Genomic DNA, 18,799 nt, shown 5'->3' with positions numbered 1-18,799 from the left:
TTTCTGACTCTAAGACAAGTTTTCTTTAAACAACCTTTCTATACTGCCTCTTTGCTGCAAAGCTGAAAAAAATTCAATAGAAATATCAACTATTATCATTATTATGAGTCCTTGAAGTATTAAAAATTAAAAAAATTGTCAGCCAATTTGCAGATGAAGAAATTAAAACCATTTCTAGTCATATGAAAAAGTGCTCTAAATCACTATTGATCAGAGAAATGCAAATGAAAACAACTTTGAGGTACTACTACACACCTCTCAGATTGGTTAAGATGACAGAAAAAGATAATGATGAATATTGAAGGGGATGTAGAAAAACTGGGATACTAATACCTTGTAGGTGGAATTGTGAACTGATTTAACCATTTTGGAGAGCAATTTGGAACTATGCCCAAAGGACTATCAAACTGTGTTTGATCTAGCAGTGTTTCCACAAGGCTTATATCCCAAAGAGATCTCAAAGCAGGGAAAGGGACTCACATATGCAAAAATATTTGTAGCAGCTCTTTTTGTAGTGACAAGAAACTGGAAATTGAGTGGATGCCCATCAGTTGGAGAATGGCTGAATAAATTGTGATATATGAATGATATGGAATATTATTGTTCTATAAGAAATGATCAGCAGGATGATTTCAGAGAAGCCTGAAGAGACTTACATGAACTGATGCTAAGTGAAATGAGCAGGACCAGGAGATCATTATACACAGCAACAGCAAGATTATATGATGATCAATTCAGATGGATGTGGCTCTCTTCAACAATGACATGATTCAGACCAACTGCTATGGTCTTGTGATGAAGAGAGCCATTTGCACCCACAGAGAGGACTGTGGGAACTGAATGTGGATCACAACATAGTATTTTCACTTTTTTTATTGTTGTTTGCTTTCATTTTCTTTTCTTTCTCATTTTTCCCTTTTTGATCTGATTTTTCTTGTGCAACATGATATTTGTGGAAATATGTATAAAAGAATCCCATGTGTTTAAATATATTGGATTGTTGCTGTCTAGGGCAGAGGATGGGGGGAAGAGAGGGAAAAATTTGGAACACAAGATTTTATAAGAGTGAATGTTAAAAATTATCTGTGCATATGTTTTGAAAATTAAAAGCTTTAACAACAAAAAAAATGTCAGCACCAAACTGAAGCCAACCCGGAAACTCTTCATAATTTTTTCTGCTGGAACTTGAAACTATATGCACATTTTTTTTTTGTCTAAACCACTCCCAGGGAGCTAGGCTCCCATCTTATTTGTTTAATCTTAAAATAGTATTTAATTTTTTTCAAATATATGGAAAGGAAATTTTCAACATTCAACTTTGCAAAACCTTGTATTCTAATTTTTTCTCTCTCCCTTTGCTCTTCCCCTAGGTAGCAAGCAATCTAATATAGATTAAACCTGTGCAATTCTTCTTTTTTAATTTTTTTAAAATTATAGCTTTATTATCGAAAGAACATATGCATGGGTAATTTTTTTTTTCACAACATTGTCCCTTGCACTCAACTTTTCCCTTCCCTCCCTCCGTCCCTTCCCCTAGATGGCAGGCAGTCTCATACATGTTAAACATGTTAAAGTATATCCTAGATACAATATATGTATGCAGATCGTACAGTTCTCTTGTTGTGCAATTCTTCCAATCATATTTCTATATTCATCATGCTACACAAGAAAAATAAGACAAAAGGGCAAAAAAAAGCAAGCATAAATTCAACATAGAAAAAAGGTGAAAATACTATGCTTTGATTCACATTAAGTCTCCATGGTTCTCTTTCTGGATGCAGATGGCACTTTCCATCATAAGTCTATTGAAATTTAGGCTCCTGTTTTTTACAAACCATTGCCTGATGATGTGGGAAACTTCCAGAGCGCATGTAAATCCATGAAGATATTGGTCTGAGAAGGGTGAGTCTCAAACTTGTTGTAAACTTCACTTGTGTCCCATTGCAATTTCTCCTTTCTCTCTCTAGCCATCATCTCTCCCTAAAATTAGAGTTTCCTCTCTTTCTCTTTATTTCTCCTTCCCTCTCTCTCTTTCTCTCCCCTTCAGTTCTCTTTCCTCTTTCCTTTCCCACCCATTCACCCCCTCCCCCCCACCTCTCACTAGAATTAAAAGGAGGACTGATGTCCAATGAAGTAATTTCTGGTTTCCATTAAATTAAATTAATAATTCAGGCCAGAAATAAAGCCTTGACACTTTTATGCCACAAACTTGGAAATTGTTAAGAGAGCAGTCTATGTGCCACCTAGGGAATCCTGCCAGACCACACTTTAAGGATGTGTCAAAGCAGCCATATGTGGTATATGATATAAGAAATGGGTCTAACTCCTTAAAGATGGGTCTTTTCTGTTTCTTCAGAGAACTTTAAATCTATGATGTAGTCACAAATCTACAGTTCCAGACAGAATATTTCACCCCTACCACCAGTGTTTACAGTTTTAAGCTGTATATTTCCCAATCAATTGTTATGAATTAATTTTCTAAAACAATTCATTATAATTTCTCATTTAAAAAAGGCCTTTTCCAATATTTATGGACCTTTTATTATATTTACCAAGTATTTTTATGTAGAAGAAAAAGAGGCAAGACAAGGTTAATAATAAGGATGATCAAGGAAGGAAAAAACAATCTTTTCAACTTTCTGGTCTTCCCTTTCCTCATCTATAAAAATAAAAGACTCAGTGACTTCTTTGAATTCTAAATCTATAATCCTATAATTTTAGACTCTACCTATAGAAATAGGACAAAATACAAAAATGATATTATTTTCTTTTATTATGGTTATTGCTAAGAATAATGAGCAGAAAAAGTTTATGATCCTGTCCCTTTCATGTTTTGTAAAATTTTCCAAGAGAAAATCCAAAAGAATTTTGTACAATTTCCAGAGAAAAAGCACAAACCATGATTCTCTAATGAGTTAATGGCATTGCTGTGGGAGAGCACTTAGGTTCATAGAGTGAGAATACTCATATAAGATTCTCTTTAAGTCAAAGCTTTATCTCCTTAAAGCGGACAGACCAAATTGCATAGGGAACTAATTGACTGTTGGGATCATGAGGAAGAAAGCTTATATACTATAATTTGGGCTCTAAACCACGTTCGGAATATTAAGGCTAAATCAGAATCTTTTTCAGACAGTAGCTCAGCCACAGGGTCTTTTAAAAATAGGGTTAATAAAAACAGCAACTTGGTTGGTTCAAGGAACAGTTTCTCGGGCAAATGTTCCTTTTGTGAGCCCAGCAAATTCAACTTTATTTCCTAGGTTTAAGAAACAGTTTAGAGGGCAAGTCTTCCTTCTGTGGGCCCAGCATGTCTAAACATACTAATGTTAGTGATTTTAGAAAATGTTTATGTTAGTAATTTTCAAAAGCTAGTAGAGGGCCCAGGGTTAGAATCCAGCATGTGTTCTACAATAAAACGTGGTTAAGCACTAAGAAATCTGCATTGACTTCTTCCTTTACTGAAGACTGAATCAGACTCTTGGAGATGTGCCACAGCATGAGTCATTTTTCTAAAGGCAAAGTGAAAGCATATGGACAGGTTAGCACTAAACTGAGGGTGGGATAGAGGATTGAGTATTAGCTCTGAAATCAGAGAAGGTGGATTCAAATCCTTCCTCCAAAGTTTATTTCCTGTGTGACTTTGTTTATCTTCTCAAAGTTTCAGATTTATTATCTCTGAAATGAGGTAAGGGAAGTTAGATTACATGTTCTCTGGGGTTCCTTCCAGCTTTTATGTCTATGTACCTTTTAACTTCTTTTGGAAGAAAAAAAAATTCCTCCTTGTTACTTTTGAAAATCAACTTTGTTCAGAAAAAAATTTTAGTTTGACAAATAAGAAAGACGCTGTTAGAAACTTGGAAGAAACATAATTATTTTAAAAATGTCCCATTGATCTTTTTGGTCTTTCCATCGACTATATCCTAGCATTATTTATTGATTATTTCTGTTAGGTGTAACTAATAATGCCAGGTAAGGCCTGATACTAATTATCAAAATAGAGTGATAGGACATAAAAATCCCACTCCAATTGCGATTATATAAACTGATTATCACTAATAGAAATTTAAACCACTATATAAATATGGGTTTAGGTGAGAAACCTTACTCCAAAGTTATCCACTCAATTAGGGAAGGCAGAGGGGATAGAAAGCTGTCTCCAAAGCCTGAAAGACCTGAGTTCAAGTTCTGTTTCAAACATATTTGCATTTCTCAACAAGAAGTCCCAAAGAGTTTCTCAGTACTGATAGAGGATTGCCCTCTATTTCCTCACTCAGGAGTTCTCTATACCATTGAAATCTCAAGTCCAGTATATTCCTCGTCTTCTAAAAGTATTAGGCCAGAAGAATTGTGTTTTTATTTGTGTTGTAATAGAAATAGGTCAGCTCACAAGAATATTAAAAATTCTAAAAGTATAGACTAGTTTGTGACTCTCACAGATGTAGCATCCTTGTTTTTGTTTTTGTTTTTTTTCCAGTTGATGTCTTTCTTTTTTAATTATTTGAGAAACGAGCAATTGCCTGGGATTGAAAGACGAGAAACTTCCCTTAGACTGGATCTCTACTTATCTTTTGCAATGAGCCTGGATAACTGCTTTTTGGGTGGGGAAAAAAAGGACTAAGGTGTTGTGCCAGGAACCTATTAACAGTCATTGACCTTGAAAGGGTAATTTGTATTGATGATTGTTATTATATAAATAGCATGTTAAGGGGGCTTAAGAGGAGACTGAGACAGCTTTCTCTTGTACTAGGGAAAGACTATCACCACATCAGATGGACCTGACAGCATGTTCACATATTGGACATTTGGAATTCAGTGGAAATTGATTAGAATAGCTTGGACATAAATAAGCTTTCATGATTTATTGTAACACATTCTCTTTTGATAGAAAGTTGCTATTGGGAATCATTACTGATTCTTCTGTGACTTTTAGATGTTAACTAGACCATCTTCTGTTGTCATAATTTCATCAGACTGCTAGATTTGGTTGCATGAAAATTTATTGATCTTTACAAGTACAAAACTATTGTCTGAGATGACCAAGAGTTTTGTCCCCCAAAATAGATCTGTAGATATAAGTGATGTAAATAGTGTCACCATCCAAGTTCTTTTTAGGAGGTGCAACACATCTCATTACCACATTTGGGGAAGAAATATGTTGTTAACAGAGGATTTTCTTCTTATATCAGGGGCATGAATATAATTAGCACTTGATAATTTATGGGGTGCCAACTGTTTTACTGCATCTAGTAAGCACCAAGTTGCTTTAGGGAATGCAGGAATTTTGTCATCTGCAATTCATTAGAAGGTTAGCAGACCATTGTCAAAAGAATGACAATTTAGGTAGTTGCAGTGATTTGGTTTTGTCTTCAGAAGATCTACATTATGAGACCATGCTGGTATTTCCACTTTGGGGGGATTGTGGAGTACAAAGACAATATATGTCAGCAAACATGGTCTTTGGAATGGTATAGGAGTTTGTTAGTGAGATCCCACCTTATGGCAGAAGAAAAAGACAGTATAGATTAAATGATTTACTCAGTTAAAAAATGTTTGAGTTGGGTTTGGAATTCAGTCTTTCAGACTCCAGGCCTAGTTCTTTATCAACTATATCTCTACTGCTTAATTTTTATAACCATGCAGGTGTTTTGGGGGAAACTCAAATAGGACAACTGTGAGGATCAATCATAAGTTGCTGCTCCTATATGTGGAGGCAAGGAATTTTAGTGAGTCATTTCATCCAGTATCCTTACTTTACTGAATTGGATGGCAAAGGAAATGCTTTAGGAAGTATACATTTGAAGTTAGGAAAATCTGGACAATAATTTTGCCTCTTTCATTTAAAGGCTGTGAGGCCTTGGGGCATTCACTTAATTAGTGTTATTCCCATTTTACAGATGAAGAAACAGCTTCAGAGAGATAACACATGGTTTTGTGAAAGGCTCAAATGAAATAATGCATGTAAAACGAGATAAATTTCAAGTTTTTAATATATATATTTATGTATACACAAATACATGTAATATCTCTATATATGTATATATGCTTTTGGTTACTCTTTCTCCCATTAAACATCATTTCTGAATCCTTCCCTGGTTTTAACTTAAGAGTCAATATTTTTTTGACTTTTTGTACCAGTTTTATGAATAGATTAAATACCTCAACAATTTTCAGAATAATGACCAAATTAAAGATAGCAAGGCTATAAAAAGCAATGTGTAAAAAGCTGATAAAGCCCCAGCCTCTGAATCAAAAAGACCTGGCTTCAAATCCTGTTTCTACCACAAAATATGGTTATGGGTATGTGTGTGTGTGTGTGTGTGTGTGTGTGTGTGTGTGTGTATGTATATGTATATATGTTATATATAATATACACATGTGCACGGAGAGAATTCTTTTACACATAAGAAGTGAAAATTAAAAAAAAAAAAACTTTATCACAAGCCAAGAAGGGCCAATTTTAGGTTGAAATACTGTTTCAAGGAACTTCCACTAAGTCTGGGAATGGAGAGAGATGTAAATGTGCTCAAAGTGACAGTTTTAAGCCCCTGCAAGAGTGGCAGCTGTTTAATACTGTTGCTTTTCTCCCCTTCTCTATTTAAGCTTAATCTCCCTGATGGTCTTTCTATTCTCAATGAACATCTCAGTTGTTCTCTCAAAGTGCAGCATTGGAAGTTATAAGGTATACAGACGTAGGTAAGCATATGCAAAGAGTCACACTTTCCCCCAAATCTTCACAAGTTTCTGCAACATCCATCTTTGGTGTTAATATACTGCTGAGGTTAAAACACAATATTGAGGCTGATGAAGATTAAAAGAGATTGGAAGAGAGACTATGCTTGTTCATGTAACAGCTGCAGCCATTCCCAAATGTTTTTCTGCATAATCATGCAAGAAATATATCATGCATTTCCTATTAAATATTCATGCTGCTTGCTCTACAGGAGGGTTGTGGTATTCATTAATTCCCTGGTGCTGGTAGCTTTTGGTGCATCCACTGCCAGCACTAAATGTGTCACGTCCAGCAAATTCAATTCTTGGCAGAAATTATGAGAATACAATAGTTATAGAATACACTGAGCTTTAATTATACTCAAATGATTGTCAGGACTTCCTCAAAACAGGCAACTTACTCTCTTTGGTCTCAGGGAAAGGGAGGGAATGGTTGGAGGAGGAGGGAGGGAGAGAGGGAGAGAAGGAAGGAGGGAGGGATGGAGAAGGGGTGGATAGGAGCCCTTCTAATTAGACAGGATTCTAAGTGCCACATCTTTGTGGGAGGTGAACCATTTCTACCACATGCTAGTAATTACTGAACAAAGAAGGGAAGCTTGATTGTTATTGTCATATGAAGTCATCTGCTCTTGTGTGCAAATGAAGGGTCCTCATCCCAAGATTTTATTCATTCACTGCAGGACTGAGAGAATCGTATGGATGAGGGTAGAAGTGGGGGGGAGAGGAAGCCTTATTGACTTTGGCAGTCAATATCCTTGTGCTGCCTTCCTTTAAACAATGGCTCTAACAACAAAATCACTGACCTCTAAGAGCTTCCAATTTAGAAGAGAAAAGCAAATATGTTTATAGAGGCATGCATAGAAAGAAGTGAGTGAATGGACATTTAACATTTATTTAATATAGGCATTAGCTATGCTTCCAAGGTGGTGACATCGGATATAGAGGAAAAGAGATAACAGAATCCCTAAAAACAGACATATATGAGGGAGGGAAACAGTGAATTCTATCTGTGTCATACTTTACCTCCTTATAAAAACCACAAGTCTGTCCAAAGGTGGGAGAAACAGGAAGGATGGGTAGAAGAAACTCCTCTTGCCTTTATAACTAATATAAAATTATTTTTGGAAAAGTAAAGATCCCCCTCACCCCCAAAAAAGAAATTGGCAGCCTTAAATAAATGGTAGTTGGGGCAAACTGTTATTTTACTAATATAATAATAATAATATTTTACTATTCTTTCTGAATAAGATTGGGGGCAGCTAGATGGTGCAGTGGATAGAGCAACAGTCCTGGAGTCAGAAAGAGCTGAGTTCAAATATGACCTCAGACACCGAATATGTCCTATCTCTGTGATCCTGGACAAATCACTTAATCCCACTGCCTTGCAAAAAATGAAAAACAAAGTAATAGTAAAAATGAGAAAGGCTAGTTTGAAGTAAGAACGGTGCACATCTATAACAATGTAACCCTTTATCCCTCCCTTCTTTCTTTACTTCCATTAACTCTTATAAAGAGATTTCTCAGTGGTCAGCTGACAACTTCTCCACTTGGGTTTCCGGTTTAACACTGAGAAATTGTGAATTGTCATTCACGAGTCCTCATTTATTACCAGCCAGCCAGATTTAATAGCCTTTTAGGAAGTAACATTAACTGAGGTAATATAGGCAAAAAAGGTCGTTGGCACAAAACATCTTCCCCATCCCTGCCAAATTTAGCACAAACTATCCCAATATCATGTGGAGGGACTGGAGGAAAAGTGGGCTAAAACTAAGAGAATATGTAGCAAAGTGGCAACTTGAAGTACTTCTCTTCCTTCATGGAATCCTTATGAAATTCCCCTTACATATAGTTCTGCTGGGATCTGAGTAAATTGTAAAATTCTAAGGCTGCCTCTCTTTGTGACTAGTTTGTCCTCAGTCTGTCTTTTATCACCCAATTCAGAAAATACCATCAGCCATTGCTGTTCTGGGGTGACTGCTGTTAATGCCAATGGAAAGTTTACATATTCTGACCTTTCAAGATTCACAAGGTCATTGTATGTTAAATGGAGGTGGGGGAAAGCAGAAAAAACTCAATTCTCCCCAGTCCCATGTAGCCTGTCTAGAATGTGAGTTTTGAAACTGCCTTGATGTGTTAATCACTCTCATTTGGAACGATTGATTATTTTTAGCCTATTTAGTCTATTACAAAATATATACTATATGACATCATATGCTTTCAAGCCCAAATCAAAATGCTTCACTACTCCCTACATATGATTTGTCAGCACCTTGTTTACATTTTTGATTGTTTTACTCATTTCAGAAGTCTGTATCTTTTTTTGTTTGTTTTATTGGGATGGGGTAAACTCTGGGTGGTGGTGGAATTTTATTAGTTGTAGTAAGATTGAGGAAGAACTCACCCTACTTTCAAAATGAATGTCTCTTAGAGATTCAGTCTAGAGTCCTGGCTTCATCATTTACTAGTAGCAAATCATTTAAACCTCGTTGTCAGTCTTATGACCATGGAAAGCAGCCCAACTAGCAGTTCACTATTCCTGGTGAAAGTAGCAAAGACAGCAACTTTAAGGAGGCTGGATAGTCACCAACCACAAGTAGAGACTCAGAATGGCCAGTCTTGATGTCTACACATTTTATTTTATTTTATTTTTTTGCAGAGAAAGATTTGTGTTAATTTCAAGACTGCAATTGTCTATATTTTGTAGAAGTCCACGGAGGTATCCCTGACATGGGTATGTTTCTGTGTCTCTTTCTTAGTAAGGGGAGCAGTCAGAGAAGGTACATATATGTACCACCTTAGTACTTGCTTAGTGGTGAGGGAGGGGAGCTGTCAGCTTTTTGTTAAGGACTAGGCTTGTAATAATAATACTTTTCAGAAATAGCTTAGACTACATCTTACTACAGTGTCTGTTTTGATCCAAAAGGTGTTTTTAATAGTACAAATAGCATCTGAACCTCAGACTTCTCATTTATAAAATGGGTATAATTAAATTTGTACTATTTGGCTCAAGAGCAAGCTATGAAGAAAATACTTTGTAATAGTAAGAGATTTTATATATATATATATATACACACATATATATGTATGTGTGTATATATATACATATATACACACATACATATATATGTTAAATATTTGCTAAGGCAATTGGGGTTAAGTGACTTGCCTAGGATTACACAGCTAGGAAGTATTAAGTGCCTGAGGTTAGATTTAAACTCATGTCCTGACTTCAGGGCTGGTGCTCTATCCACTGCACCACCTAGTTAGCCCTATCATTATGTTTTGTTTTTTTTCCCCCACAGAAGTTGTATTTGGATTCTCATTGTGTCATGAAGGTGACCTTGTGTTCTTAAGCACTCCCTCAATACTTTGAGAGTTCTGGCAATTCTTATAGTTTTCAATAAGATCCAGATACCATCCATATTATGTGTGCTTCAAGAGGACCAATTTTCCTGAGGATAAAGAAGTTCCACGAAGCTCATCACTAGCAAGTTGGCCCTTGGATAATCATTGCAACCCACAAGACAAAGAAAAGTTTAAACAAAAAGGCCCCCTTTATCCTTCTATAATGAGTGGAGTAGAATAGTGGCAATGGGTGGTAGAGGAAGGGGCAGTACAGAGTGAAGTTTCTGATAATCTCTAAATATTAACTTAATTTTTGGAACTCTGATGGTGAGATTATTGTTCAATAAACAACAAATTGAACTACTGAGGGAAGTGAACCAAGTCATTGTCAATGTTCTCATTATAGATGAATGCAGACAACAAAGAAGTTCCAAGCAAGTAGAAGAGAAAGGTCCACAAGTTTATCCTGAGAAGACAAATAAAAGAGTTGCCATGGCTGGTTTCAATGGGCTTTCAAAAACAATACAAACCATCACATCAGGGTTACTTGTTCATCTCACATCAAAGAGCTTATGATAAGAAAAAGCAAAAACCACCATGAAGATGATGGCAGCATAAGCATCAACACTTATTTGGCAGATAAGGAAGGAGAAATTCTACAAAGAGCTTGACAAGATCTCCTCAAATTTAAACCAAATCAACATATAAATTGATACTTTGTAACTTCATGTAAAAGTAGACATAGGAAGAGATAGAAACAAATATTTAGGAATTTAAAAATTAAGGAAATCAAAGGATTATGCATTTTTTTTAGAAAGTTATCTATAAATCTATCAATAACTATTACTCTACATTTTGGGGGACATTGTGCTAAGCACTGGGATACAAAGAAAAGCAAAAGGGCTTCTGCTTTCAAGAAGATTATATTCTAATGTGGAAGATAATGTGTACATAACTTTTTTTTTTTTTTACTACAATGAAACACATTGGAATAAAAAAACACAGTGACCTTGCAAGAATACCACTAGCAGCTGGAGAGACCAGAAATAGCTTCCTATGACTGATCCTTGAGCTAAATCTTGTAGAAAACTGAAGATTTCAGGAGGTAAGGAGAATATTATAGGCAAAGGGGAGAGTCAATGTAAAAATATAGAGCATTATATGTGAAGAAAATCAAGGGATCTTTTATAGCTGTATTGCAAAGAGAGTAATATATAGTAGACTAGAAAAGTAACATAGGGATCAGATTCTGAAGAGTTTCATAAGCCAAATAGATGAGATTATATGTGGTCCCAGAAGGAGACACAAAAATAAATAAAGGATAACATGGTCAACTAGTTGGTGCTTTAGGAAAATCACTTTGGCAGTTATATATATGACCATAGCCTCCTTGCTGGTTAATGCAAGACAACCCCATTTCCCAGCTTCATGAATTTTCACTTCCTATCTCTTATGTCTATGTTTAGAATTCCCTCCCTCCTCAGCTCTCCTTCCTGGATTCCTCAAGTTTTAGCAAAAATCCCACCTTTCTGTAGTAAACCTTTGCTGATCCCTCCTAATGCTAGTGCATTACCTTTGGGGTTGTCTTCAATTTAGCCTGTATATATCTTTTTGATACATAGATGTTTGTATGTGGTCTTTCCATTAGATTGTGAACTCCCTGAGAAAGTGACTATTTTCATTTCTTTTGTATCTCTGATACTTAGCATTGTACCTGGCATATAGTCAGTGATTAATATGAAGGAAGAATTGGACTACAGAGAGTTGAGGCAAAGGATCCAATAGGAAATTGTTGCAATCACTTGGGCAAGAGATGATGAGACCCTGAACTGGGAAGGCAGTTGTGTAAAAGAAAAGGGTGGAAGGGAAGGTATCCAAAAGATGTCATAGTATTTAGGCAAGGCAAGAATTGGTGATTGAATGGATGTATAGAATGAATGAAAATAAGATGTCAGGCATGATATCAAAGTTGCCTTTGTGTGTGACTGAGAGGCTGGTGTTAGTTTTAACATTAAAAGAGAAGATTGGAAGAGGAATAGGTTTGCAAGTGGAAGAATAATAAGTTCTCTTTTGGACATGTGAAATTTGAGAATCCTATGGAGTTATGATGCAGGATAGACCTTAGAAGAGTATAGTGTCATACACACACACAAAACATGCACACACACACATAAACCCAGAGATATGCATATATACATGTCTGTGTGTATACACACACACACACACACACACACACACACACACACACAAAACACTCTCACACACTAATTTTCCATAGAAGCTGATAAGGTAATTCACCAAGCAAAAAGAAGTTAGTGAGGTCCCCAGACAGAGTATGGAAAGAAAAACCAGGACAGAAGCTTGGAGTACACTCACTTGTAACACATACTGACAGTGTGACATAAATGATGATTCAGCACAGAGGAGATGGAGAAGGAGCAAACAGGTAGGAAGAGAACCAAGAGAGTGGAATAACAGAAATCCAATAGGAGAGATTATCTAGTGGGGAAGAGTAGGCAACAATTTAAAATACTGTAGAGAGATCTTGAAACAAATTGTCAAACCTGTCGTTCCAAGAAGCTGTAGCATGTGTAGTGGCCATACCTTAGTAAAACTGCCTCAACAGATAGGTTAGACCAGTAGAGAATTAAACAACAAGCCTCAAAACCATCAATTAGTTAGGGGCATATCTACCCCATGCATGTGAATATTTCCCTTAGCAAAATGGGAGAATTAGAATAATTTGTTCCACCAGCCTTAAAGTGTTTAAAGCATCTTAGAGTTTGATTTGATGATTATAAGAGAGATGTTCTACTCTTTGGATTAAACAGAGATGAAACATTCCACTGATCATGAAATGAATGAACCATCCTTTAGATTGGGCAAGCAAAGAGAATGCATCCCTAAGATGTGGGGGGAACAACAGGCTTTCTATCTTATTAGCATGGCAAAGCAGGATAAAGATACTTTGGGTCAGTGTTCTTTTGGTACTGTGATTAAACAAGTAGGCCTCATGTCCAGTACACAAATGATTTCTATTTCATGAGTGTGATGTCTGCATAAAACTATCAGAATCTATAATTCTATTTAACTTAAATTATAAATTAGTTATTCTTTACTATTGGATGACTGACTACATAAATACTACTAAATGAATAGTTACTAATAATCATTGTTCCCCATAAAATCATAATGCACTGATTAATACTGATTAGAGTTTGAGAGGTGTCTCCAGTAAATCAGCTTTCTTGAGGTGTAGTTCCTAATTGCTCTCCAGAATGGCTAGATCAGTTCACAACTCTACCAACAATACATTAGTATCCCAATTGTCTTATATTGCCTCAATATTTATTATTTTCTTTTGCTGTCATTTTAGTCAATCTGATAGGTACAAGGTGGTACTTCAGAGTTATTTTACTTTGCATTTCTCTAATTGATAGTGATTTAGAGCATTTTTAATATGACTATAAATGGCTTTAATTTCTTCATTTGAAAATTATCTGCTCTTGTCCTTTGGCCATTTATCAATTGGGAAATGACTTGTATTCTTATAAATTATACTCAGTTCTCAATATATTTTAAAAGTGAAGCTTTTATCAGAAACATGGATTGTAAAAATTGTTTCCTAGCTTTCTGTTTCCCTTCTAATCATGGCTGCATTGGTTTTGTTTGTGCAAAAGCTTTTAAGATTACTTTAAAAAATAATACCTTTTATTTTAAAAAATATATGCAGATAGTTTTCAACATTCCCCCTTGCAAAACCTTGTGTGCCAATTTTCCCCCTCTCTGCCACCCACCTCCTCCCCTACAGAGCAAGCACTCCAATATATGTTAAACATATGCAATTTTTCTATTTATATTTCCACAATTATCATGCTACACAAGAAAAATCAGATCAAAAAGGAAAAAAAAAATTAAGAAAATAAAAAGCAATCAAACAACAAAAAAGGTGAAAATATTATGTTGTGATCCACATTCAGTTCCGACAATCCTCTTTCTGCATGCAGATGGCTTACTCCTTTATAAGTCTACTGGAATTGGCCCAAATCACTTCATTATTGAAAAGATCCACATCTATCAGAATTGATTATCACATTCTTGTTGTTGCTGTGTACAATGTTCTCTTGGTTTTATTCACTTCACTTAACATCAGTTCATGCAAGCCTTTCTAAAATCAGCCTGCTGATCATTTCTTATAGAACAATAATTTATTCAACCATTTTCCAACTGACTGGCATCCAATCAGTTTCCAGTTCCTTTCCACTACAAAAAAGGGCTAGTGCAAAAGCTTTTTAATTTAATGTAATAAAAATTATCCATTTTGAATTTTATAATGTTTTTTAGTTCTTCTTTGGCCATAAATTTCTTGAAGATCTCTCTTTTCATTGGATATTATAATAAAGGAGGAAACAGTAGAGGATGAAGTCAAGGGTTTGCGAGAAGAGGATAAAAAAGAGTCCATGGCAAATGACTACAGAATGAGGCAAGATTCATAAGTAAGAGTGTAGGAGCAACAAGTACTGTAGGAAGCATGAGAAGAGAAGAGATGATTTGGTGCACTCACTGTGGTGAGTGGAACGGAGAATCAATTAAGGAGAATAAAAGAATTAGCCCTCTACAGTAAGAATCCACTTGTAAGTTCCTCCAGTTCCAATCAGCAGCATGTAAGTTAGAATAAGGAATGTGAAGATAGAAATGCTCCAGAGTTAGAATTTGGCAAAGTATAAGAGGCAACATAAAAAGTTAGCAAGAGATTGGAGAGTATAGAGTAGGATTGACCTGGTTCAAGAAGGAACAAAGATTGGAAAGAGAAGAGATTATAGTCAGAACTGGGGTGATAATTTTGGGGGAAACTGAGTGGGTAGAGGAATTGTAGATCATAAGAAGGACAAAGAATATGTTTAAGAGTAAACAAAGGGAGAATTGAATAATAGAACATTACAATCCAATCAAGGGAATTCTGAATGTATCAGGAATAGTTTCTTCAAAAAGAAAATCGGAAAGTAATATATGTGACTAGTACAAAATAACATCGCAGGAAAACAAAATTGACAATATCTCAAAAGACAGGAAACTACTGGTTATTGACATAAGAGTCATTTCAGAATCAGCCATTCATATGCAGTTAGATCACAAACAGATTAGAGCAAAGGTTAAAATCAATACTAAATTGTAATAAATGCTAAAATGGAGATGATGCTACGTACAATAACAATTGCTTCAACCTAACCTAACCAGTAAGCTACTTACTCTGAAAAATGGGAAGTAGAAAAAGATAAAGATTTAGATTTTGATTACTATTATTTTCAAAGAAGCTTAATTTAAGTAAAGAAGTCACCACAATAAGGAAACCAAAAAGGCTAAGATGTTGCCTCTATCAATGAACACTTTATTTCTTTGGAGAGACATGACAACCAGCAACTTCATTGTTTGAGTGTACACATTCATTTTTAAAAACTCTGTAAAAGACCATATTGGGATATTGTTAGCAACATTTTTTTTAAAATACAAAAAGCAAAGGGAAAGAAAATTACTCCATAGGAAGCCTGGCATAAGATCTAATTAAGCTAAAGTATTTCAAGGGCATTTACAGATGAAATTGGAAAGGGAACAACAAAAAGAAGCAAAATGAAAAATCTGTTTTACAATAGTGTTTATAGTAAACTATTCACATTCTTAATGATAGTAGAAGCAATATATGTAGACTGAACACCTTAATCCTTGAAATATTATTTGAAGAATTAGAAACAGCACTTATAAAGATAAAGTTAGGAAAAGCAACTATAATAGTATAAGTACCCCCACTGGAAATCTATGTAAAAGGTGACAATTTTGAAATCATCAATGGATTAATTTTCAATATTTTCATAAGGGGAACAATGTGATGAAATTGGAAAAATCATAAGAGTTTTTAATTGTTAAAATGGATGACTTAAAGAGCTATGCACAATTACCAACTTATGTGTTTACTTTCTCATGTCTTTAAAATTGTTATGCAAATGATTTATAATAATTTTCCAGATGATATTTTGATGAAAATATGAAGGAGAAATAGCAAGCATTTTTAAAGATTATTTTTCTTTAACAAATCAAATCTTCACCAGAACATACTTGATGCAATGAATACATATTCTTGCAATGTTCATTATTTGTTAATTTCTCACATTTGACTTGGGAAAGTAAAAAGAAGCTTTAAAGTCTTTCCTCCTACAAGTTGCTTTTCATGCAAATGTGGACATAAAATATAATTCCTTGATAGATGTACCAAATAGTTATATTCACACTATGACTGTGAACAAAATGGATGACAAAGTATTTTCTCTGAGCTCTAAGAATAGGAATTTTGCATCAAACATAAAGTATTTTAAATTATGTTCCTGATCTGGGACAGGAAAAACCTGAACAAAAGAAAAACTGATGAATTAACAATAGAGAAAGGTAATTCAAAACTTTGATCATCAATATTAAGTAAGATACAAAGTAGATGTCTGTTTAACAAATTTATTTTCTATTGAAATAGATGTTCTATCTAGATTCTATTTGGAAGAGGTATTCTTTATAGATGATGAGATTCTCCAGATGTTTCTGGGTATGATTATATTATAGACAATAGCATGTCTCAAAATTTCAATGAGATTGAACTATTTCATTCTTCATCTTTATTTGAGAATAGCTAACATCAAATGGGGGAAGGGGGACCAGCCAATAATAACATTGCCTTTGATCAGATAAAATCATATATAATTTTTATTCTAGATGCTATTAATTGAAATCAGAGACTGGTACATGCTCCTTCTCTAACATATTTCTAAATTCATTACTCTAGCATCATACAAGTGGCCAAGATAGAAAGAGAATCCTAAGACTTTCAGGAAAGGAAATGTGAAGATTTGCCCATGTTTAGATAAAACAGTATCCTCTGCACCTTATCTTTTCCCACTCACCCACCTAAAGTAGAGAATGACAAGGGGACAGAGAGATGTCAAGAATAGAATTGGAAGAAAAATGAAGGCAACTTCTATTTACGATTCAAATTCATCATTTTGATAGTCATTAGTTAAAACCCGGTTACCATGTGAAAAGCACCATGCTACAGAATACATTGCACAAAGACTAGTTTCGTTGGCCCTATCAATTAAATTATCATTTTTGTATTTTAATAGAGGATTTGGGGAGATATAGCTTTGACCCAAAGGAGGAGATTACATCATGAGAATTCCAAAATTGATAAGTCAAAAGAGGTAACATTTTTATGACAGACCCCTACCATGTCTATCAAATTACCTAAATGATTCTTTATTCTATCTATGCATAAAACTGGCCCTACTTGACAACACAAGTGACTTTCTGGTAAATAAAACAATTCACTGTTACTTCAATATTCTAAAACAGTCATATGTCCTTTTATTTGATGAGTGTGACTTTCATCTTGAAAGTAGGTTATTGCTGCCAGCATGTTCTTCCTTTAGAAAATGTTGATTAACTTTCTGTGCAATTGAGCTGTAAATTGGTGGTATAGCAGCTTTGGGAAATCTAACAAATATTGACATAGCCAACTATAACAGGATAGTTAAGGACAGATTCAGGTTCTCTGTTATTATATCCTTCCCCCCCCTCCTCTCCTTCTCCTCACTGCCCCGCTCACCACATCTGAGCCAAGATCCTTCCATAGAGAGATATGACAAATGACATAAGCAGATTTTATTTCCCAAAATCTGTCAATGATCCTTCCTGTGGAATAGTCCACATGGAAGAAGTTTTGCAGAGGCACAAACATGCTAATTTCCTCTACAACATTATTCGAGAGAATCCCATTTTACAGACAGATAAAATGAGGCATATAATTCTAGTAATTGAATTGAACTTTAAAAGAATTAGTCTGGAGGGGGAAAAAAGCAAACATTCAGGAGTTTCCTGTTCTAGTTCCACACTTTTCTCAATACATCATAAATAATTGTGGAGGATATATACTAGAGCAGAAGGTCTTAACCCTTTTGTGTCATGGTACTCTTTAGCAATATGGTACAGGCCATGAGCTTCTTCTTAAAGTAATGTTTTTAACATATAAAATAAAATAGATTACAGAGGATGTTGAAATTGTTATCAAAGTATTTAGAAAAACAAGTCAGTGATTTAGTTATGAATTCCTGATAGGGTATTTTCCTGTTTTGATCTCTATATTCAGTTCCATCATCTTATTCTGGATCTTGGGGGTAAATACATCATTTTCATTTATTTAGCTGAAATCATAATTTTTCCTGATGGTATACACCAAAACTTAAACTAATTTCCTCTACAACATTATTTAAACTGTAGGTTGTGACTCCATATGGGGTCATGTAAGTGAAGGTGGAGGTCACAAAATTATGATTTATTATTAATAAATGTTTGATTTCTATATTTATTTTAATATAATAATAAATAATATACCTATATACACAGAGTGGCATAATAATTTCTCAGATGAACAAGGGTCACAAGTAGAAAAAGTTAAAAAGTCCTGGTATACGCTATACTTTTGGAGTTCGGTAGAAGTGTAGAAGGGACTAGAAGTGTCCAGTTCCTCTTTCTGGAAGAGATCTTATCTCATGATTAGCATCATGGGAATTTTTTATTCCAGCTTTCTAAATATAGTTTGAATCTTTTCTTTGCTCTATGTCCAGTTTTCAAGATCATCATTGTAACCAATACATGATCTTTTGGCTCAGATTTCAGCCCTTCTAAC

Source organism: Antechinus flavipes, chromosome 3 (assembly GCF_016432865.1).
Source record: "Antechinus flavipes isolate AdamAnt ecotype Samford, QLD, Australia chromosome 3, AdamAnt_v2, whole genome shotgun sequence".
Lineage (NCBI taxonomy): Eukaryota > Metazoa > Chordata > Mammalia > Dasyuromorphia > Dasyuridae > Antechinus > Antechinus flavipes.
Note: the sequence above shows the minus strand (reverse complement) of the source record.